The sequence below is a fragment of the Balaenoptera borealis genome (assembly GCF_965194805.1).
Source record: "Balaenoptera borealis genome assembly, contig: HAP1_SCAFFOLD_1398, whole genome shotgun sequence".
In the NCBI taxonomy this organism is placed as follows: domain Eukaryota; kingdom Metazoa; phylum Chordata; class Mammalia; order Artiodactyla; family Balaenopteridae; genus Balaenoptera; species Balaenoptera borealis.
Genome location: NW_028122824.1, coordinates 124,444 through 147,708, shown reverse-complemented (window position 1 = coordinate 147,708; position 23,265 = coordinate 124,444). Strand labels below are relative to the sequence as shown.

The 23,265-nt window shown below is 34.6% G+C and overlaps 1 long non-coding RNA gene across 10 annotated transcripts in view; it reads left to right on the top strand.

The window, feature by feature from the left end:
* Positions 1 to 14,352: 14,352 nt before the first annotated feature.
* Positions 14,353 to 23,265, top strand: part of LOC309622016 — a 120,396-nt gene continuing 111,483 nt past the window's right edge. For 5 of the 10 annotated variants that reach the window (XR_014240423.1, XR_014240424.1, XR_014240425.1 and 2 more), the window contains exons 1-2: positions 14,354 to 14,540; positions 20,454 to 20,512. This is a non-coding gene — a long non-coding RNA (uncharacterized lncRNA). Of the gene's footprint in view, positions 14,541 to 20,453; positions 20,513 to 23,265 lie in introns of all 10 variants that reach the window. The other 5 variants (XR_014240422.1, XR_014240428.1, XR_014240429.1 and 2 more) reach the window with 5 other exon arrangements.

The following is a 23,265-nucleotide window of genomic DNA, read 5'->3' as shown; positions in this document are numbered from 1 at the left end:
ACATTACATTTATTATTTAGTTCATTTTTTTCTCCTTCTATTATTTTATTTTAGTGTTCTGATATAGATACAGATAATTTATTGAGTCTTTTTTTGTGTGTCTTTTGCCTTTTACTTACACATTTTAATTTGCTTTATGTGTTTTGCTGTTATTAAAGTTATTTAGTATGTAACATTTCTTGTCAGTTATATCTGCATTATAGACTCTATTATATAACATTTGAAAGTTTAAGTTTTTATGGGCAAATGTTTCCTCCTTAAATTAATGTGATATAAAATTATTAATCTCCTTTCTTATACGCACATTTTTCTGGCCTTTTTTTCCCATTCATTTACTTTCTTCTGCATGTACATATGGGATATCTAAATATAAGAATTTTTCTATCTAAATGAGTGTATCTCATTAAAATTATTTCTTTAAGATGTATATTCAGTATTATTGCTATTGTCTTATTTTACTCTGTTTTTCTTTTTTTTTCCTTTTTTTTTTTTCTTGGATTGCTACTTTGATATATCCTTCCTATTGTATCATCTTTGGCCATGTGTTCTGCATTTCCTTCGTGTCTTTCTCATCTCACATCCCACTCATGGTGGTTCACTGTGTCTCTTCCCATTCATCCTTCATTTTGCAGGAGAATTACTGGTATCTCTTTTCCTGTTTTCTGGTGGCATTAGAAAGTAGGGCTCAGCTGGGCTGTTGGTAATAGCAATTGTTGGATTTGCCCTCTACATTTTTTCAGTTATTGAATTGAAAGTACTTTGCAAGGATTTATTCTTTTGTATAAAAGGGCACTGAATAATCCTTCAATTCAGGATGCACTCCTGAGCCTCTGCCAATGCTAGAGGCTATTTGATATTTATATCCTCCCATTGCTAACATGTAACCAGAAACTGCTCTTCTCTTCTCACTCATCAAAACAAACACAGATAGAAAAGAAAAAACCCCAAAAAACCTGGTTTTGGTTCTAATGACAGCAGAAGACAATTACATGGAGCTTTTTGAGCAGTTTTCTTTTATTACCATCTTCTCATGAGGATTTGCTGTCCTTTTGTTTGTTTAGTATTTTTATCAATATTTTATATAATTTTATTAGAGAGGATAGAGTAGGCTGTATTATTATAACAAATAAGCTTCAAAATATCGGTGGATTAGCCCAGCAAAGTTTTATTTCCTACTCATATCACAGTCTGGTGCAGGCTGGCCCTTCCTCATTGGTGACTTGGGAATCAGGCCATTCCATCGTGCAGATATAGATCTGGAACACACAGAATCCAAAGTCCCTGCTTAAGGGCAAAAAGGAAGGGTAATGTTGTACAATGGGCCAAATCTAGAAGTGTTTTATATTACATATGCCTATATTCCACTGGTCAGAATTTAATCATATGGTCTCTGACCTAACTGCAAGAAAGATTTGGAAGGTCAGATTGTTGTGTGTCCAAGAAGATAGTAATTTGAATACATCTTATCATCTTTGACAGAACATTTTAGTTACCAGATTATTTTATTCTGCTTTCGCACATGGAACACTCTCACTCCTTCCTGAGAAAGACAACATAAAGTCCCATCTGGTCAGTGATTATTGTTCAGAGTCCCTGTCTCTGCGTGCCATCAGATCCAGATGTGGCTTCCTTTAGTCTGCAGAACTACAAATGTAAACCGCAAATTATCTTCCCTTTCCAGGACAAACACCTAGAATGTAGTGATGGAGCAGGCACTGGGTACACACAATTATGGCTCCCATTTGGAAAGGCAAAGAATGGGAGGCAGACAGTACCAACTGGAAAACAACAATGTAAGCGGGGAAGAGCTTTTAATGAAGCTCCCAGGCACACACGCTGAGGGGGAAAGGAATTACCTTGATTAAACTCTGATTCCCACAATAAGTCTAGTTGTCGTCTGTCACCATACAAAGCTATTACATTATTCTTGACTGTATTTCCCACACTGTACATTTCATAACTATGACTCATTTATTGGGTAACTGAAAGTTTGTACCTCAATCTCCCTCACCTATTTCCTACCCCAGCCCACTTTCCACAGATTAATGATTCAGATGATGACTATATGCTTTTGGCTCATGTACTTTGAAATAATCTTTTTCTAATTATATTTTTAACTAAGAATTATTGTGTAAGTATTTATGTTCAGGAAATTATTAAGTAAATGAGGAAACTGGAAATTTTAAAACCATCAACTAATATCACTGAGAACACTTAAAATAATATGTCATTGATTAAACAATTAAATCAAGTTTTTGCAAAAACCAATTAACCTTATGATAGGGAAAGCAATAATTTAAACAGTTTACCAACTGTAATGTATGCATTTATGTTAAAGAACTACAATGTGTGGAGAATCAAAGTAGATGAAATATAAAAAAGAGAGCTAATACTTCCTCAAAGAATGCAATAAGGAAAAATGCATAAGTGAGGTAGATCCCTTATGAAATTTTCATTGTTAAGATATTTACATATTTTGAATCATAGTTTATGCCAAAACTCTACACACATAAGCAGTATAATTATTTAAACTTTTTGAATAACTGTATTTCTAGATCATATTTATCCAAATACACTTGTGTGTGGAATATAAAGGTAAATAGTTGGGATTTTTTAAAAACCTACAAATAAATTTTGGTCTGTCAAATAAAATGTATGCTATCATTGTTATTTGACAGATTGTTAAGTGGCTTTTGAAAGATTACTGACAGTCTTGAAATACTAGTTTTAGAAAAAGGAAAAAGAATGATGTCTGATATTAACGAAACATTCCTTCTTTGAAAGTAGTGATTACCTGTGATATTTTTATATGCTTTACAATTTTTTTCTCTCTTCTACTCTATTTTTCAAGTATTGCCAACTCTAGTTCAGGGATAGAATCTATTTTTAGCTAAAAATGCATAACTAAACAATTTACCTCTGTAAATAACATTCAAATTTGACTGAAGTATTTTTTTCAACTCTCTTAATTCATTGTCATGTCATTATAGGTGCACTAAAATCCGTGGGCGTGAACTTGAGCTTTCTCATTCTATTTGGCTTAATAATGTTTCTTGATTTCCTAGTATTTTCCTTTTCCGAAAAATTGTAATTTCAATGTCTCCATCACCTTTACAGGGATTTTATTTTAAAAAGCTGCTTGCTTTTTTTTTTTTTAATATAACATGCTGTTTATGAATAAAAAGATTATTCTGAGATAAGAGAAATCAAGATATTTTTAGTTGGTTAGTAATTTTTTCACTGCTATGGATAACAGGGGATTAGATATAGTATTAGGTTTCCATACTGAGGTTTCTGACAATTATATTAAAAGTCATTACATATAATATATCTATTATTGTATCTGATAATTTTGCAACTTGAATAAAGTTTGCATGAAATAGATTATCAATAAAAACCTTTTTTCTCGGAATTTTAATATAATAGAAATGACATCACTGTGTTTTGTTTTAGAAAATGCAACATTGGAGGAGCTGCATGTTGTTTCTCTACTAACGAAATCAATCCTTGACAGTACCTTGTATTTTTTTTTTAATTTGAAACATTTTTATTTCACAGAACACAAGATATCTACTCTTAAGTATAAGTAAAAGTAGTTACTGTCATACTTAATAGCAATATATTTAAATACTATACTAGTACAAGCCTGAAAGTAAGGAAGCTATATACTGTCATATTTTGTATTTTAGAATTCATAAATCTAAGAAAAATTTCCTATAATAGTAGTCATTTTAAAACAAGCCTAATTTTTAAAAAACTTTTTGGCTTATGTGAACTATGAAAAAGTACAATCAATTCAGAATTTGAAATAGGCTACAAAATATATGGTGCAAGAAATAGTTTTGTTCTTATTAGTCTCATCTTTACTATTTCCTTAAAATTCCTTAAACGTATACACATATCAAATTTCCTTTTTCTTTATAAAAGTAAAGTAAATACTTCTCTTCATTCTGAGGTCACCTAACTGTTAACTCCAATTCATAAGTCAGATCATGTGTCTCCAGTGCACAAAGAGCTGAACCCAAAATCAAGTCAATGTCTTTATGGTACCTAGAAGGCTCTAGTAAATATAACCTCCTATTCTCTTTCTGACATCATCTCTTCTATTCTCTTCTATTCTCTGCCTCTGTTCACTTCAGCCTTACTGACCTACTTGCTATTTCTCATGTACAGAGCATCTTTGCACTGGTCTTCCCCTCCATCTGGAGAGTTCCCTACCCCATATCTGCGTGTACACCTCTCTAATCCTTCCAGTTTGTGCTCCATCTTTCTCAAGATATACAGACCAGCCTCTTCAAATTTACAAAGCCTCAGAATTCTTATGCCTTAGTCTATAGTTTCTGTAAAGTGTATTATCTTCTCACATACTTTATACTTTTCTTTGCTGTTTATTGTTTATATCTGACCTCTAGAATGTGAGATTCATTAGATAAAAGATCTTTGACTATTATCTTCTTTGCTCTACTCAAATCACCTTGAACGGTACCTAGCACATGTTTTGCACTCAATAATACTTGTTGTCATTTGTGAATGTTTTCTCAAATGTCCTAGGAGAAATTGTGACCCTCAGGGAAAGTTCATGTGTAAGTGCATGTGTTTGTGTATGAGAGAGAGTGTGTGTGTGTACTCATGTGTGTGTGTATGTGTATGAATGTATGCGCATACCTGTGTCTGGAGGAGTAGCTTGGAAGATAGTGGAGAGCAGATACCAGCCTTGGCATGCTGAACACAGGAAAGAATATTCCTCTCAAAAATGATTGTGTTAAAGTCTAGAGAGCAAAAAGGAATTGTGTAGAAGTAAAGATTAAGGATTTTAATGTTTTAGATAATCCACTTTTTGTTGCCAGCAACTGGATTGTAAGGGATGAGATAGATGCAAAGGAAAGCTATAATTGTCCATGTTTGCTGGACACTGAGTATTGAGCTATAATTTATGGACTTCATTCTGCTAATCCCCCTGTATATTTAAGAAGGTAAGTTGAGCAGCAGTTTAATAGAAAGAGATTCCTATCTATTGGCAAAGACTGGGATGGCACAGAAAAAAAACCTCAATTGAATACAAGTAAAGAGGAGGAAATTGTGGTTTGAGGCCTATAGGAGAAAATCCTGCTGAACAAAAGAGAAGAATGTGACTTTGAATTATCAAAATAAGAGCAGAACTTTGGAAATATTTTATTAGAGAAATAAGAAGGCATATTTTTGAGAAAAATTCTTTAAATCTTACTAGAAACTTCATAAACTGGATAATGAAAGATAAAATTGAAAGGAAAATTCTGACAATATCAAATGGAAAGGATAGAGATAATAGGATAAGTGCTGACATACTTACGAAAGACAGAAAATGGAGATCCAATCTTAGAATTGCTCATTCCAGAAAAAAATACCAGAATAACTGGAACAGAGGTTATCTAGGGATATAAGTAAAATGTTCCAGCCCTTATAGGAGACTGAATAACATAGACCAAAATTCTCATTAGCTTTGAGAAAAAATAAAAGTCATTCACATGTATTAATTCTGATAATAATTTGTAAAATTATCAATAACTAAAAATACTTCAATTATTGAAAGGGAAAATATTTAAAAAGAAAGGGCTTTTGAATAAAGAAATAAATATAAGCAAATCATAAATCAAAAAAGACCATAGCTTTTCCTTCTGAGACACTATGGTTTAGAAAGTGTTCCCTGGTTACAAGTAACAGAAACTGATAGTTGGAAACAGGATTGTTCTGAGGACCAACATGAGGAATGAAAAAGGTGAAGATAATTAGGGCAAATTCATATGAATCACAATGGCTGAAACACAGAATATGAGAGAAACAGGGATGAGCTGAATTTGATGGTGTGGTAAAGACTGCTAACAATCCTCGAATATCCATTTTCTGCTTCTTCCTTATAGAGAATTTCCCAGCTGTTAGCTAGACTTTCCATTTACACACTCTATTTCATTGTTTTCATTTCATTTACTATCAGTTGCAGACTAAGTTTGGGTCAATGGAATGTGAAAGGAGAGATGGACAATTTCAGATTGTCCTTAAACCCAAACTTGTTGGCCCTAGAATTCCTTTTCTTCACTTTTCACAGTCTGGAATAGGAACATCTCTCTGAAACTTGCTTGAATCATACAGATAACGGAAAACTTTGAGAAATATTTGGACAGAATAATGAAAGGGACCAAGTTCCCTTAAAAAGGACTAGACCAGAACCTAGTGATATATACTTCTATCTTTTCAACTACTGTTTGTTTTTTTGTTTTGGGGGTCTATTTAATACAGTATCATAGACTCTACCATAATTATTACAAGCAATTCTTACAAGCCTTGGGCTAGACTTTGCAAAGTATAAAGAGATAACCAGAGAAGTAATAATATCAGGTTTTTATTTTAGAAAGATCTCTCTGGCTACAGAGTGGGGATCCAATTAAATTGAATGGTTTACAAAGGAAATTGGTTTGCTAATACAGGCAAGGTAGGTTTATAACTCTACTGAGTAGGGTGGATATGATTTACATAGAAAAGAAACAGTGGAAGAGGAAAAGGTTTGGGAGGGAAAAACATTAAGGTTTTGAGGTCTGTGGGAAATCTGTATTTTCCAGTATCATCATGGAAATACAGGTGTGGAGTCTACAATGTTGGAAAGATTGTTAGAAAGATGGTTGAACTAATAAAAATAGAGTTGTGTGTATTCTAGCTATGATTTATTCTAATAGCTTAAAATAGAACTTCAAATGGTACAAATTGGAAAATAAAATTAAGTGGTTTTGCTTTGTTTTGTTTTAGAAATGTCACTATTAAATAACATTAGAAATGACCTGCATTATGTAATTCAGTGGCATAAATATACCAGTTTTTGTTTTTGTTTTATTAAGGATGCTCAGAAAATGATGAGTTAAGGGAAGTCATAAAACACTGTCAACTTTAATAACACTATTATTTTATACCATAATCCAAATTCTATCATTCAAAAGATCATCTTCAGATTAGAATTCTGTGTACATAAGGAAAAAAATTAAAAATACATTAGGTCAGTGTTGAGGGTGAAAATAATAAAACAAATATATGATTGCAGCTACTCCTATTCTTTTTGTGCCCAGCTTACAAGTACATGTGTACAATGTGTATAGATAGAGAAATTTCAAAGGAATGTGATCGCTCTTTTATGTTAGTATGACAAGCTTCTATTAGCATATGTACAGAAATCCATATTCTAATCTGTGATTTACTAGAAACTAGGATTGTCACCAGTGTTTCAAAAATAGAGTGAAAGCATATATGTGCTAAACAAAATTTTTGTTTAGGTGAATCTTTAAAATATTAATATGTTTTGTTCTTGCTCTGGTAAATGTTGAAGAGTGAGAGATGCATTATTCATTTCCCATCTCAAAATTCTAGTGGAGCCTCTGAGTTGTGAGATATGGACCATCGCCCAGGGCAGAGTTGGAATGGGGAATATGAGGTGTTTGTATTTCAGTGATATCCTGAAGAGGAACCATGCGTGTTTAGGCTAATCAAGGGAAAGAGGTTCAAGGGTTTGAAGGAGATAGAGCTGGAATAATTCAAGAGAGAAATATTGAAGTTAGTTGAAGATAGGGAGGGTTTGATGGAAAATCAAGGGTAGAAGTTTGCAACCAGTTTGAGAGTTTGAATGTCTTGATAGGCTGAACTATCTGTCATGGCCAAGGGAAAAAAAAAATCCAGCATTGACGAGGTTGAACCCACTTGTCTTTCAACATATCACTCACATGTCAACGATGAAATCTCAGTAATCATCATAATGGTATGGAAAATATTGTTCCCCTTTCCCAATTTTCTTGTGCCACGTTAGAAAAGGAAACTGACCTCAAAATGTAATAAGTGGGATACTATAACTCTGGATTGGAAGGCCAACAAAATATATCTAAATCAAAATATTAATATTTTGGCACACAAAAAATACATAAATAGAAACATTTATTGTAGCCCTTTCAAGTGTGAGCCTTATTCTTTTAAACTTGAAATTGGAATTTTTAAAGATGGGCGTATATATCATATTCCCAAATCATCAAAAGCTGCTTGTACAATTTGATTACAGTATACCTAGGGGTATAATTATTAAAAATGCGAAGATAATTTCTTATTCATGGTTTATCAGAGACATTTGAACAGAGTTGTAAAACTGAAATACACTTTTCCTACTGTAGAAGATTTTGTATTTGCAGCAACTGGAGTAAGTACCAGAATTCATTCTATTCCAGGGTCCCTCATGCAGCAGTAGGGCTGTGTTCACATAGAAGGAATTTTAATCTGAGTTTAGATGTCTATAGTTCTTTTTTTTTTTTTGATTTTTTGAAGGATACTTGATTTACAATGTTGTGTTAATTACTGCTGTCCTGCTAAGTGATTCAGTTATACATATATATATATATATATTCTTTTTTTTTAATGTTCTTTTCCATTATGGCTTATCACAGGATATTGAATATAGTTCTCTGTGCTATACAGTAGCACCTTGTTGTTTATGCATTCTATATATAAAAGCTTACATATGCTAACCCCAACCTCCCACTCTATCCCTCCCCCACTCTCCTCTCCCTTGGCAACCACCAGTCTGTTGTCTATGTCTGTGATTCTGTTTCTGTTTCACAGATAGGTTCGTTTGTGTCATATTTTAGATTCCACATATAAGTGAAATCATATGGTATTTGTTTTCCTCTTTCTGACTTACTTCACTTAGTATGATAATCTCCAGTTGCATCTATGTTGCTGCAAATGGCATTATTTCATTCTTTTTTATGGCTGAGTAGTATTCCATTGTATATATGTACCATATCTTCTTTATCCATTCATCTGCCTATGGACATTTAGATTGTTTCCACGTCTTGGCTATTGTGAATAGGGCTGCTATGAACATAGGGTTGCATGTATCTTTTAGATGTCTATAGTTCTTTAATGATTCCTGCCATTTTATCAATCTCTCTTTACAGGTTGGAAACAAACAAAATTTTTTCCAAATCAGATCAGAGAAATAGTATGTTTCACAGTATTCACAACTTCCTTTGGGGGAGAATTTTGCATTCCTGATAAAATGTCTAAGCAATTTTGTGATAAATTTAATGGTATGAAGAAGACTTCTGGGAATCTAGTACCCAACAAACCCAAGTAACTGTCAACCATATGTATTATTATTTTATTCAAACATATTTGCCCCTTGTTTTTAATCTAACAGTCATTATCTAAAGTTTCTCTTTTGTAAACATCGTTATGAAAAAAGAATCTTGTAATTGACTTCTAGAGTTATCTTTTCGGCAACATGTTTGTAATAAAACTTTGACACTGTTTTTAATTATCCAAAATTTGTTGGTTTTGTTTCATTTGTAACAAATGCAGCATTCACTACAGTTTCAATGAACTGTGACTAAAACTGGAACATGGTGCAACCAGGAAAGAAATATTTGGAAACTTATATACAAATAACTACACTTTCCACTGAGATGATTATGTTGCATTACCTGATTTCTCTAGTGAATTGTGCTACTTCCTAAAAATATTTTAAAAGCATTATATAAAATAATATAAACTGAACTTATGTTAAAATGAGAATATTTAAAATATTTTGGGGGATGTGGCGCTATGTTCTATCTGATACTGTAGTTTTATTGTTTTTAAATTTTAAATAACTGCATGTCAATTTCTTTTTAAATATATATTTTAAAAAATTATGATCATATAGCTTAATCCTAGAATAAAGACCCCAGCTTCTTAAACATTTAGTATCTGTAATAAATAGATGGAAATATTCATTTCAGTAGAGGAAATGCATCACGAATAGTTATGGTAAAGCTGGACCATTAGGGTGAACCTTGGGATTTTGCTGTTGTTATTGTTTGGGAAGGAAGAATTTGGCTATGTTTTCTTGGTCTTTTAGATATAAGTCCTGTTGTTATTTTTGCCTACAGGGTAGCATTTTTCTTAAATACCAAATGACGTTAAATAATTAATCACTTATTATTTTAAAAAAATAAAAGCAAGAAAACAAACACCCTCTCAGATTTATAAAAAGAGACCTTCATAACTGCTGCATCAGAAATTATAGCTTAGAAAAACATCTTGGTAGCTGTATCCTTCCAAAATATTTTATTAAATTCTCCAAAGATTTTAATTATCTCTCTCCATAACTTAAGAAAAACTGCGTAAATGTTTAGCTTCAAGATGCCTGAAGACAGAGCTATATATGGACTCACATTTATTTGAGTGAAAGAAAATGAAGCTGTCATTTTGAAACCGACAGCATATCTTCTCTTAAACGATGATATTCAAACATAGAGTTTTGGTATTTTGAATTTCTTTATATAACCCTAATTTGTTTGTAGGATGAAATAACCATTGTCTTTCCTTTTAGGGTGGGAATAGTCAGAAAAATTGTATAGTATAACTTGGATCCTCCTTTTTCCCTAAGAAGTGTGATGTATGCTCTTGACTGAGCATGGATTAGAAGAAAGCCTTCAACATGTTTTCCCAGATTGTTTTAGTTTTGTTTGGTTTTGTTGTTAATGTCCTTTTCAGTTAGGTTTTTTTTTAAAATTTTCCTTCCAATTGGGAAATTGATTCACAGTTGCAGGCATTCATTGTAATAAAGTACCCAAGATGAGAAAGGGTTATTTAAATTATCATAGGTACCTAGCCAAACTTGTCTCTTGTTATTATTCTTTTATAAAAAGAGTTGTTAGAAAAAACGCTTCTCTTTATGAAAGTTTTGACTATACCTGAAATGTTGGTGAAAGGAGTTGAAGGAAGAATTTTCTCCCTTTGTGTCCAAAAGAAAAAGAAAAGGGTTATGCTGTATATAAACAAATGAGAGGTTAGAAAAATTGCACAGTGCTAATTACATCTTTTTTTCTTTGATTGTAATTTACTTTATCAGTGTTGAATTTCAGGAGATCTCAGTAAGAACAGAAAGCTATATGTAAAATAACATCTACTTAGTATGGAAAACCATTCTGGTGATTGTTTTATTTCTAAAATCAATGTGTATATGTAACATTAAAAATGCTTAAAAATGAAAATAAGCCAGTTTTTAAAAATATGAATGAATATATCTTTCCTTGGAATTTATCACAATATATCGAATAGGAGAAAATTACAGTTTTCTCTGTGGATTCTTTTATAAAACTCAACGCTGTATGTGCTGCCACCTTTTAAAAGTTTATGATTGAAAAGAAAAAGTTAAAGACCTCTTCACAGCTTTGATAAAAATTGCTTTATAAAAGTCTGGCCATAAGGAGATATAAATATCATAAAGAGAGTAAGTCAAATGGTACATTATATAAATAGAACCAACAACATCATACATTTATAGGATACTGCAAATCATCTGGATTTTAGCTCTCAGAGACAATAATCGTTTCAATGTTTCAACTCAGTATTATTCAGTAAAGTAGTTTTGTTGTATTTTTATAATATGCTCCCTCCTGTATACTTGTCAGTTTCATTCAATATTTTCAATGACAGAGTTCGTGCATCCATCTACAGAAGAAAATCATGTTTAAAAATATTTCAGGGATATGACATAAATAAAGGTCATAACATTTCAGTCATTAACATTATTCCCCGATTATTTTCTAGATTAGATACTTAACATTTTAAAAAATGACTCTGAGTTGAAACTTTTTAAAATTATGAATTTTCTATAGTTTGCAATTTATGCAGCTGTGTTAAAACACATCTATTCCTTTGTGTCACTACAATTACCTATAGTTGTTTGTCCCTACTATTAAATGATCATTACTAGGATCATAAATTCAGACTAATCTTGGAATGACCAAAAGCTTATGACAGACAGATCGGCTCTGGGAACTTACAGTCCTGTGATAGAAATATAAGTATAATGAACTTGAATTTAATTAAACACTGGCCAGAAAATACAGCATGAAAAAACCTCCACATTGGTTGGATAGAATTTTATAAGTATTGTGTTTCAATATAATCATTTTAAATGTTTTACGGGTCCATTAAAACTGTCTATTTTGTCTTTACAAGTTACAAAAATCACACACAATGGTCAGTAATTTTCTAGATTCTTTTTTAATAAATTTATTTATTTATTTATTTATTTTTGGCTGTGTTGGGTCTTCGTTTCTGTGCGAGGGCTTTCTCTAGTTGCGGCAAGCGGGGGCCACTCTTCATCACGGTGCGCGGGCCTCTCACTGTCGCAGCCTCTCCTGTTGCGGAGCACAGGCTCCAGACGCGCAGGCTCAGTAGTTGTGGCTCACGGGCCCAGTTGCTCCACGGCATGTGGGATCCTTCCAGACCAGGGCTCGAACCCGTGTCCCCTGCATTGGCAGGCAGACTCTCAACCACTGCTCCACCAGGGAAGCCCAAGATGACATTTCTTGATTTGGATGCTGGTTGCACAGAAAGTTTAATTCATGAAATTCATTCATGTAATTCATGTATACGTTTATGATTTATACACATTTTAGCATACATATTACTGTTCTCAAAAGGTTTTGCTTAAATAAAAAAGGAAGACTTCAATATGAATTAAGGTCTAAGTGATCATATTTGATGATCTTACTGGATCCACAGACCATGGATATATTTCCATTAATGGAGCAATAGTCTCCACCCTGTTCAACCTGCTGCAGTGGTTTGGGTTCAGATTTACAATCCATCTCACAGCACAAAACAGGCATCACCCTGTTTTAAGGTGGCTTAGTTTTAAGAACTAAGAAAGAATTCATGACAGGCAACAGTGTAGCATGCAAAGCAACAGCATAACTTAACTTTCGAGACTCTGAGGCACAAATTCCCATTGCCCTAATTTAGCAGTTCAACATGTGGTCATGATGATAATGGTTGAATGTTTACCCACATTTATCAGTGATGACTTGCCAATTTTAAGCTGGTCATATAGCCTGAGACACCAGTTCACCTGGTAACTGTCTTTTAATTTGATCAGACTTTTTCTTCCTCTTAAGGTGCACTGTTTGAACATGGCCAGTTTCCTTGAAAATAGCTCCCTCTTGTGTTCCTATCTAAGTTAACAAGTCTTATCATACCCAAGGTGAGCCTCCAGAAAAATCCTTTCCATGTCCAGTCCATACCAAATCCAGTTTCCAAAGCCCTAAGAACATCTTACTACATTGGGGCAAGTGATAGCTGAGTCATCAAAGTGCTGAGTACTTGTGGTAATGGTGAAATTCAAGTAAATGATATGCACCCTCAACAAATATGTCATCTGGGCAATTGTTAGCTGATCATATTCAGAGATGTGTTTCAAGGTGCATTTCAATCAATATGCAAAAATGACTTTGCATAAATATCTTTTCTGAAGTTTCAGAAACAAATTATCACTGATCTTTAACTGTTACATCACCAACATTCATCATTTCGGACGTTAATGCTGTTTCAATAGCCACTTTTATAATGATCCCTCCATACTCATACGTGGTCTAAGAGCAAAGCAGAATCTGATAGAGGAGCAGGCAGTAAAAATCCCTTTGCTTTGTACCCATGCAGTTGTCTAAAAAAAATGTCATCCTGGTTCACGGCCACATGGTGCACCAGCTGCTCTCTGCCAGGCATAAAGCATACAGTCTAGTCCTAAGGTAGTATTTCTTTTAAGGTTATAAAAGAAACTATATGATAACACAACCAAGGAAGTGCTACAGATGTGATCAATTCAACTGCTGTTAATCAGGATATTCAACAAGAAATACTGGCTGATGTCTTTCCTTCAAACGATTCAAGTTGTTTTGGGGTAAATCTTAGGATTTGGCTTCAGTTACATTCTCCTTTTCAGTGGAAAAGACATCTTGGGCTTCTTCCAACTTTGAACATAAGTCAGCACTACATCAAACAGAAATGGCCAAGAAAATCATTATCTTGCTTTGGGAAGCTAAGTTAGATATGGAGTGATAATTTCCTTTTCTGGTTTCCTTATCCATCTGTAAACTTCCTTTCAATCAATCACAGTTTCTTCCTACCTCCACCCCGGTGTACCATCTGTTAACCTAGATTTTGTATCCCTGATAGTGATAATGAAAACCCACAGGGATAGCCTTAGCATAGCTTGCATTGTACATATTTCCAGGAAGAAGGAATAGATTTAGAATAGATTTAGAATTACAAAAAGGCAATGTGGAATAGTACAAAGAGTTTCCATATACTCCACACCCAGATTCTCCTATTAATGTCTTACATTAGAATAGTCCATGTGTTACCATTAATTAACTAATATTGATATATTATTAACTAAAATTCAGTATTTATTCAGATTGACTTTGTTTTTACTTAATTACCTTTTTCAGTTCCAAGAGCCCATCCAAGATACCATATTGAGTTTGTAGTCCTGTCTCCCTAGGATCCTCTCGGTTATAATGGTGACAAAGACTTTCACTGTTTTCCTTGACCTTAACAGTTTTCAAGAAAGCTGGTCAGGTATTTTGTGGAGTGGTCCTCAATTTGGATTTGTTGATGTTTTTCTCATTATAGACTGCAGTTGTGGGTCTTACAGAGGAAAACCACAGAAGTAAATCATCATTGTTTATCACATTATATCAAAGGTATGTATCATAAACATGGCTTATTACCACTGATGTTAACGTGGAGTTTGTCAGGTTTCTCCACTGTTAAATTAATCTTTTTGCCCCCCTCCATACTTTTCATACTCTACTCTTTGGAATGAAGTCATTTTCACAGTCTACACTTAAGGAGTTACGCTTCACCTCCTTGAGAGTGAAGAATTTACACAAATTATTTGGAAATTTTCTATATGGAAAATTTTTTATTGTACCCCATTTATTTATTTATTGAATCATTTATTTATAACACTTAGGACACCTGGGTATATATATTTTATATTAAAGTTTATAATGCAATACTATTTTATTTTGTGGCTCAAAATTTCTGGTTTTAATTATTTGGAACTCTTTTGGTTGGCTTCTCTGTCCCTTTGACATACTGCCATCATTGTTTCTTTTTCGCTTATAAGTACTTCCTTACTTTGGCAATGAAAGATGCTCCAAACTCATTTATTTTCTGCCCCAGTCCTAGAGTCAGCCATTTCTCCAAGGACACTGACTGATTTCTTTTATTGGCGAATGGTACTAGAAACTGGTATCTTCTGCTAAGTGTGCTCATTGATCCTGGGGTGTCACTGCTTCTAGGTTTTCTCAGCCAACAGGGCATAGGAATATATGTATATGTACTAACCTATATACATATACGCTCCCTCTCTCTATCTATCTACACATGTATATAGATTGTTGCATTCCATTTTTTAATACCTTGTTAGAATTTTTTTTTCTTTTAATTTTTGTCTATGTTCCTGACTACTATTGTTCTGAGGGTTTTGTTTTTCTTTTTTTTCTTGTAATGTCATTATTGACAAATTACTGAGTCAGAGTGGAGAAAGTGCCTTAGACAAGACACTGTATAAAGTGTTCTCTGAATGGGATTCTTACTCTAGGAATGCTGATATGTGTATGAGCATGGCTGGCCTGAAGGATGTGAGTTCTTGACTGCAACTCCTCCTAGAAACTGCAATGTACTGGTGTGGGAAGGGCAAATTATCTTCCTCCCTTGGCCTTGTGAAGACCATCAGGCAAAATCTTATAATTGCCTATGGTCACATCTGAAAGAGCTAGGATTTGGGGCTAGAACCAGAATTGAAGAGTTGAGGAACTCTAACTCTTGATCCTTTAGGACCTGAGTGAGTAATGTAGGCTACCCATCATGTACTCAAATGACTGCAACATTAAGAGGCTGTGAGAATAACTGGTTAATCTGTCTGAGGCAACAGCAAACCAAGATTATAGTAGAAATTATTCCAAACAGGATGACAGGCTGCCTAGAGAAGTGAACATAGCCAAGAGCCTCAGTCGTTACCAAACCAGGAAAAGATGTCCCATAGGCCAATAAGTTCTTTTCTAGAAGACCCAGGAGGTCTTGTGTTCAAGCCTCTTATGGACTGTCGTACTTTGTCAGTTTCATTGATCCAGATGTAACACTATGAGTTGGCAATGGAACATATTGTTCCAGAACCATTTGTTGAAAATGTTAGGGAATTACCATCCAGTTTCTCACCATTAAGTATCTCATCATTAAGTGATGGTAAATCTCTCAATATTAAGTATCTTACCATTAAGTATCTAAAGTCTCAGATCCAGTTATTCCCTAAGTTTAGTCATCGTACTGGATCCTCTATTACGCCATATTAATTAACCATCCTCAGCTAGTAATATGTGTATACTTTCACAGTTTTAAATTCTTCTTTGACTTTTTTCTCTGAGAAGAACGGACATGTGGACACAGGGCGGGAAGGGGAGTGTGGGATGAATTGGGAGTTTAGGTTTGACATAAATACACTACCATGTGTAAAGTAGATAGCTAGTGGGAACCTGCTGTATAGCACAGGGAACTCAGCGCGGTGCTCTGTGATGACCTAGATGGGTTGGATGTGGGGGGGTGGGGAGGGAAGTCCAAGAAGGAAGGGATATAGGTATACATATAGCCGATTCACTTTATTGTGTAGCAGAAACTAACACAACATTGTAAAGCAATTTTACTCCAGTAATTAAAAAAAAAGAAATACATCATCCTATTATTTCTATAATGAATCCATTTTATTTTAATAGGGATGAAATTGAAATTTGGTTTCTGGATTCAATATGCTTGCAAATTCAGATACCCTGCATGAATGGGAGGACGGTGATGTACAGTAGTATAAAAAAGTGAATTTTACTTCATTTCCTTTCAAAGTTAGAATAAAATAGGAAGCATTCACCAAGTTTGTGTGAGAATATCAATTCCTTTAGACTGTGGGACTTCCTGATTAACTTTTATCATGTCTGATACTGTGTAGGGTAAAATGCATGAATTTATTCTAACCACAATAATCAATAGTTACTCTTCTGAGCCATTTAATTTTTCACAGGGCACTCAAGACAGATGTATTGCAACTTGGTGGGGATTAGTGCCCTTTCTTTCAACATTTCTTATTTAAAGCTGATATTTCTTGTCCTTGTAAAATGTGATACTACTTAATATTCACTATAAAGTAAGGTTTTGGGAAGTTTTAAGTATTCTCATGTAGTATGACCAATTAAAACCGGGCAAAGGGGACACTTGCCCAAAATCCAACCATAGGTAATAAATGTCAAAGCCCTCTGCACCTCACTCCTATCCCAATCATGCATTTATGAATGAGTGATGACACTATAAGGTCTACTTTTCTTTCTTGTTTTCCACTTTGTTATTTCACTATAGTCTCAGTGTCCTCCACTACAGCATCACTTCACCCACCAAGATCTACATTTGGCTTACTGATAACCCCCTCACATTCTCCATCAGGTATTGCAGTACATTGTGCACTGGTTGGCAATTATCATTATCCTCGGGTTCATTTAGACAACAGCAAATGCAGCAAATGGTCCCTGATCTCCTGCTGGGTAATAGGCAAAAAGTTTCTAGACCTCAACTCAATCATCTTTCTTCCCACTGCCATAAGAAATTGAATACATTTAATACCCTGCTCTAATACCCGTTTCCCAATTCTATCCACCGTCATTGGACTTATATTGTTTTACCACAATTGCCCTGGTAAGTTTATCAATGACTTCCGTATACTTATTTTTCAATCCTCATATTTCTTTGTTTTTAACATCTTTATTGGAGTATAACTGCTTTACAATGGTGTGTTAGTTTCTGCTTTATAACAAAGTGAATCAGTTATACATATACATATATCCCCATATCTCTTCCCTCTTGCGTCTCTCTCCCTCCCACTCTCCCTATCCCACCCCTCTATTCACCTCATATTTCTTGATTTCAGTCGATCTCTCATTCTTCTTGAAAACTCTGTGTCCATGGACTTTACAGCAGAACACTTCCCTATTTTTTTTTCCTTACAATCTGAATACTTTCTGGATCTTCTGTTTAGATTTCTGTGCCCTCCGCCTTATTTTTAAATGCAGAATATTCTTATCCCTCTAGTCTACACTGTCTTACAGTCTTTTCTTATAACTCTATATTCTCTTGATAATTATGTCGGGGACTCAGCAAACTTTACTCAGTAAAGGACCAGAGAGTAAATATGACCAGAGAGTGAATATGGCTTTGTGGATCATCTGGTCTTTGTCATAATTACTTAGTTCTGTATTGTAGTGTGAAAGTAGCATAGACAATGTGTAAACCAATGGTGTAGCAATTAAAAAGCAGCATTTAATTTACAAAAATAGGTAGTTTGGCCCTTGGACCATACTTGACTGGCCACTGATCTTGTTCAGTATTGTGAATTTTATTTGTCTCTGTACTATTACAATATATGTACTTTCTAGCCAAGAACACTTTTGTTACCGGTAGAGTTTTTGTTTAACCCATTATTTGATATCCCCATTTGGCTGCATCACAGAATCTCAAATTCAGGATTTCAAACTATAGTCATAATTTTCTATTTCAAAAATTTCTTTCATCTCAGAAAATGCCAATATTATGTTAAATCATTCTTTCAAGACAGAAAATTATGAGCTACATTTGACTTCTTCCTTGTCATAATCTCTTACATCAAATCAGTTTTAAACTTGTGTCAATTATTTTACCTAATTATGATATAAATATGCACCTAGATAGTTATCCAAGGGAAAAGAAATCATAGCTATCCAAGAGAAACTAAAACATATGCCCAAATCAAGAACTACACATTAATATTCATAGCAGCATTATTCATGGTAGCCAAAACTTGGAAACAATCAACTACTCATCATTTGGTAAACTGACATACTAATTGTATGTATACTATACATATCCCGTAGTGGGTTAATCAGAAAACAAACAAAATTTGGATCCATACTTAAAACAGACTATGTGGAAAACATTTAAATACAATAGACTATGTATAAATTACATGATTCCATTTATATGACATTCTAGGGGGAAAAAAAACCCTATAGTGATAAAACAAAGCAAATGATATAGATGGTTGTGCAGGAATAGAAGAGAAAATTAACCACAAAGGGCCTGGATGGAATTCTTTGGAGTATCTGGTACATTCAATATCTCAATTATGGTAGTGGTTTTATGACTCTATAAAATTGCCAAAACTCATCAAACTGAATACCTTACAGGGAGATTTTTTTGATATGTAAACCATACCTCAACAAAACTGTGAAAACAAACAAAATATAACCAAATAGAAAAAAATCAATCGATTCTGCTCTATTGAAAAACATTTTTCTGACATTTGACTATCATGTAGGTAACATGACCTACACAACTCTTCTTATTTCGACTCCTACCTTTCTATCAGTTTTGTCTCCCACCAGTTGATTCCTGTTTGTCTGCATCAACTGTTTCACTTTAATAAAGGTTTCAGTTTAATAAAGATTCAGTGGTTTCAGTTTAATAAAGACTCAGTGGTTTCTCCTCTGTTCCTCCTTCTCTGCCATCTTCCTTAGCTAGCCCAAACACAACTTTGAATAGATTTGAAATAACTCCATAAGGAAAAACTCTCATGATAAACTTTGCTTAGGACTCCTGTTGTCTGTTCTCATAATGAACTGTACAAAAGTTTTTCACACTCATCAAACCTATCATTACATATGCAGTATTAGTTATTCCCACTCTGAGTGTATGTTAAAGTCAGAGATGGTGACTTTCTTGTTTATTGCTTTTATATTGTGGAGAACCTAGTGAAAAGTAGATTCTGAAATATATATTAAATGTATGCATTTTTAAATATCAGTTGTAATCTGGTAAATTAGTTTGCTAGGGCTACCATAACAAAATATCACAGACTGGGTGCCATGTACAACAGAAATTTATTTTCTCACAGTTCTGGGGGCTAGAATTTCAAGAAATGGCAGTGTTGGTTTCTCCTAGGGCCATTCTCCTTGATGTGAAGATGTCTGCCTTTCTCTGTGTGTGTGTATATCCCTGGTATCTCTTTTGTGTCCAAAATTCCTCTTCGTACAAAGACACCAGTCATAATGGATTAGGGTCCACCCTAGCGGCTTTATTTTAACTTAATCATTTCTTTAAAGACCTTATCAATGTACTAGGTATTAGAGCTTCAACCTATGAATTTGGGAGATGGACACAAGTCAGTCCATAATATCTGAGAAATAAAATCAAATGTAGATGGCAAAGTACACATTGGCTTTTTTTTTGGGAAGGAGTAGTCTAACAATCTCTCTGGAGAGTGAGTTCTCAAGGACAAGGTAATGTGTTATTTTCCTTTCCTTCTCTCTGCACCTAATAGCCTGGCACCTAGTAGAGAATTTAACCAAAAAAAAAAGTTTGTTATATTTAATTTCATTAAACTGAATTAAATACAAGGACACAAAATAAGCTCCTTTACCACTGAGCAATTGATATTCACTTAGCATATACATATTCTTAATGCATTAATTATGTGAAATACACACAGAACTTGAGGGAGAATCTGGATATTTTCAGTGCTGTACTTTTTAATTTTCTAGCTTGGATTCTGCTGCAAAGTAGCGAAGACAGGTGAAACGACCAGTATTGCCACAGAGAGGTAATCAAACCAAGTTTTTTTTAAAAAATAAATTTATTTATTTTATTTACTTATTTTTGGCTGCGTTGGGTCTTCGTTGCTGTGTGAGGGCTTTCTGTAGTTGCAGCGAGTGGGAGCCACTCCTCATTGCGGTGCACAGGCTTCTCATTGCGGTGGCTTCTTGTTGCAGAGCATGGGCTCTAGGCACTTGGGCTTCAGTAGTTGTAGCGTGTGGGCTCAGTAGTTGTGGCTCGCGGGCTCCAGAGCGCAGCCTCAGCAGCTGTGGCTCACTGGCACAGCTGCTCCAGGGCATGTGGGATCTTCCTGGACCAGGGCTCAAACCCGCGTCCCCTGCATTGGCAGGCAGACTCTCAACCACTGCACCACCAGGGAAGCCCCCGACTTTATTTTTTAAGATTAGCTTTTAAGAATTAACCGAGTCTTAGTTAATTCATTGCACGTTTGCTCAGCAAACTAAACTTGGGATTCTTTCTAGCACAACTTACTCATTTTATTATTTCTTTAAAATCATGAATTTATGGCAGATTATTTCAACTGTATGGGAAATAGTTAAAGATGCCTTACATTTGTGGGTTTTATCTATTAGTACTCTTTATGCAAGTTCAAGATGTTTAAGTCGTAGCTACATATACAGGGTGAAATTAATCAGGCTTTCTAGAACATTAACATCTCTCAGAAGTGGAAGGGTGTTTGATCATTTTTGGAATGTAAAATCATGATGAAAGCTGATGTGATATGCTTTCACATAAGTATTTATAGCATGAATAAATCAACTCAAAACGTTTGCTCCAACAATAAATGCTGGAGAGGGTATGGAGAAAAGGGAACCGTCCTGCACTGTTGGTAGGAATGTAAATTGATACAGCCACTATGGAGAGCAGTGTGGAGGTTCCTTTAAAAACTAAAAATGGAACTACCATACGACCCAGCGGGACTACTGGACATATACCCTGAGAAAACCATAATTCAAAAAGAGTCATGTACCACAGTGTTCATTGCAGCTCTATTTACAATAGCCAGGACATGGAGGCAACCTAAGTGTCCATCAACAGATGAATGGATAAAGAAGATGTGGCACATATATACAATGGAATATTACTGAACCATAAAAAGAAACAAAATTGAGTTATTTGTAGTGAGGTGGATGGACCTAGAGTCTGTCATACAGAGTGAAGTAAGTCAGAAAGAGAAAAACAAATATGTATGCTAAAACATATATATGGAATCTAAAAAAAAAAAATAAATGGTTCCAAAGAACCTAGGGGCAGGACAGGAATAAAGACGCAGACATAGAGCATGGACTTGAGGACATGGGGAGGGGGAAGGGTAAGCTGGGACAAAGTGAAAGAGTGGCATGGACATATATACCCTACCAAATGTAAAATAGATAGCCAGTGGGAAGCAGCTGCATAGCACAGGGAGATCAGCTCGGTGCTTTGTGACCACCTAGAGGGGTGGGATAGGGAGGGTGGGAGGGAGACACAAGAGGGAGGAGATATGGAGATATATATATATGTATAGCTGATTCACTTTGTTATAAAGCAGAAACGAACACACCATTGTAAAGCAATTATATTCCAATAAAGTTAAAAAACAAAACAAAACAAAAAGCATTTGCTACTTCATATGAATCAGGCAACAAATATCACCTTTCATAGCAATTGATTTTTGCCATTAAATATTTTCTGCATATAGTTTTCAAATTAAAACCTTGAGAAGTATACAAATAGTTTTATCTTTTCCAAGTATATGATATATGTCTTTCATAAAAATTGAGAAACAGTTAATGTTCATTTACTTATGGGATAATTACTCATTTGGGGTTCTTTTTTGTGTTTTGGGGCCAAGATTGGTTAAAATTTTTTAACTGCTTTACCATTTCTGTTTAAGCAACTTTTTCTTGAGCCAGAGTTAGTGCACTAATTTTTCTCAGTGAAAATGATTAAAAGATGCCCAACTTAGACTAGAAGGGAAGACCGATTTCACCTAGGGATTAATGATTGTGAGGAGTGCTAAGAAAGGACAACAAAGGATTCTGTGGAAACAGTAAAAAGACATTAATACAAAAGCACCATTTAGAATAAGAAGGAATAGAAAGTGCTTAGATCAGTAAGGATTCCCAGCTCTGGACAGACTTCAGCAACCAGCTCCTCAGTGGTAAAATTGCCACAGGCCAAGAGCCATGGCTCTCAGGGGGCTCATCTTTTTTTTTTTTTTTTTTTAAATTTTATTTATTTATTTATTTGTTTGTTTATTTATGGCTGTGTTTGGTCTTCGTTTCTGTGCGAGGGCTTTCTCTAGTTGTGGCAAGCGGGGGCCACTCTTCATCGCGGTGCGCGGGCCTCTCACTATCGCGGCCTCTCTTGCTGCGGGGCACAGGCTCCAGACACGCAGGCAGGCTCAGTAGTTGCGGCTCACGGGCTTAGTTGCTCCGCGGCATGTGGGATCTTCCCAGACCAGGGCTCGAACCCGTGTCCCCTGCATTAGCAGGCAGATTCTCAACCCCTGCGCCACCAGGGAAGCCCGGGGCTCATCTTTTTAATTTTGCTTCTCTCTGGGATTGTAGCCTTGTGATGCCTGCCATTCACTAGCCAGAAACAGTTATTTAATGTATATTATTCATTAAAAAAAAATTATTTATGGTGGTAGGGCTAGTCTGGTATCATTTTCTTTACTTTTACTAGAATTAAAGTGTTTATTTTATTTTAAAATGCTCCTAAAATATATTTTCCAAATGAAAAATGATGCTGAGC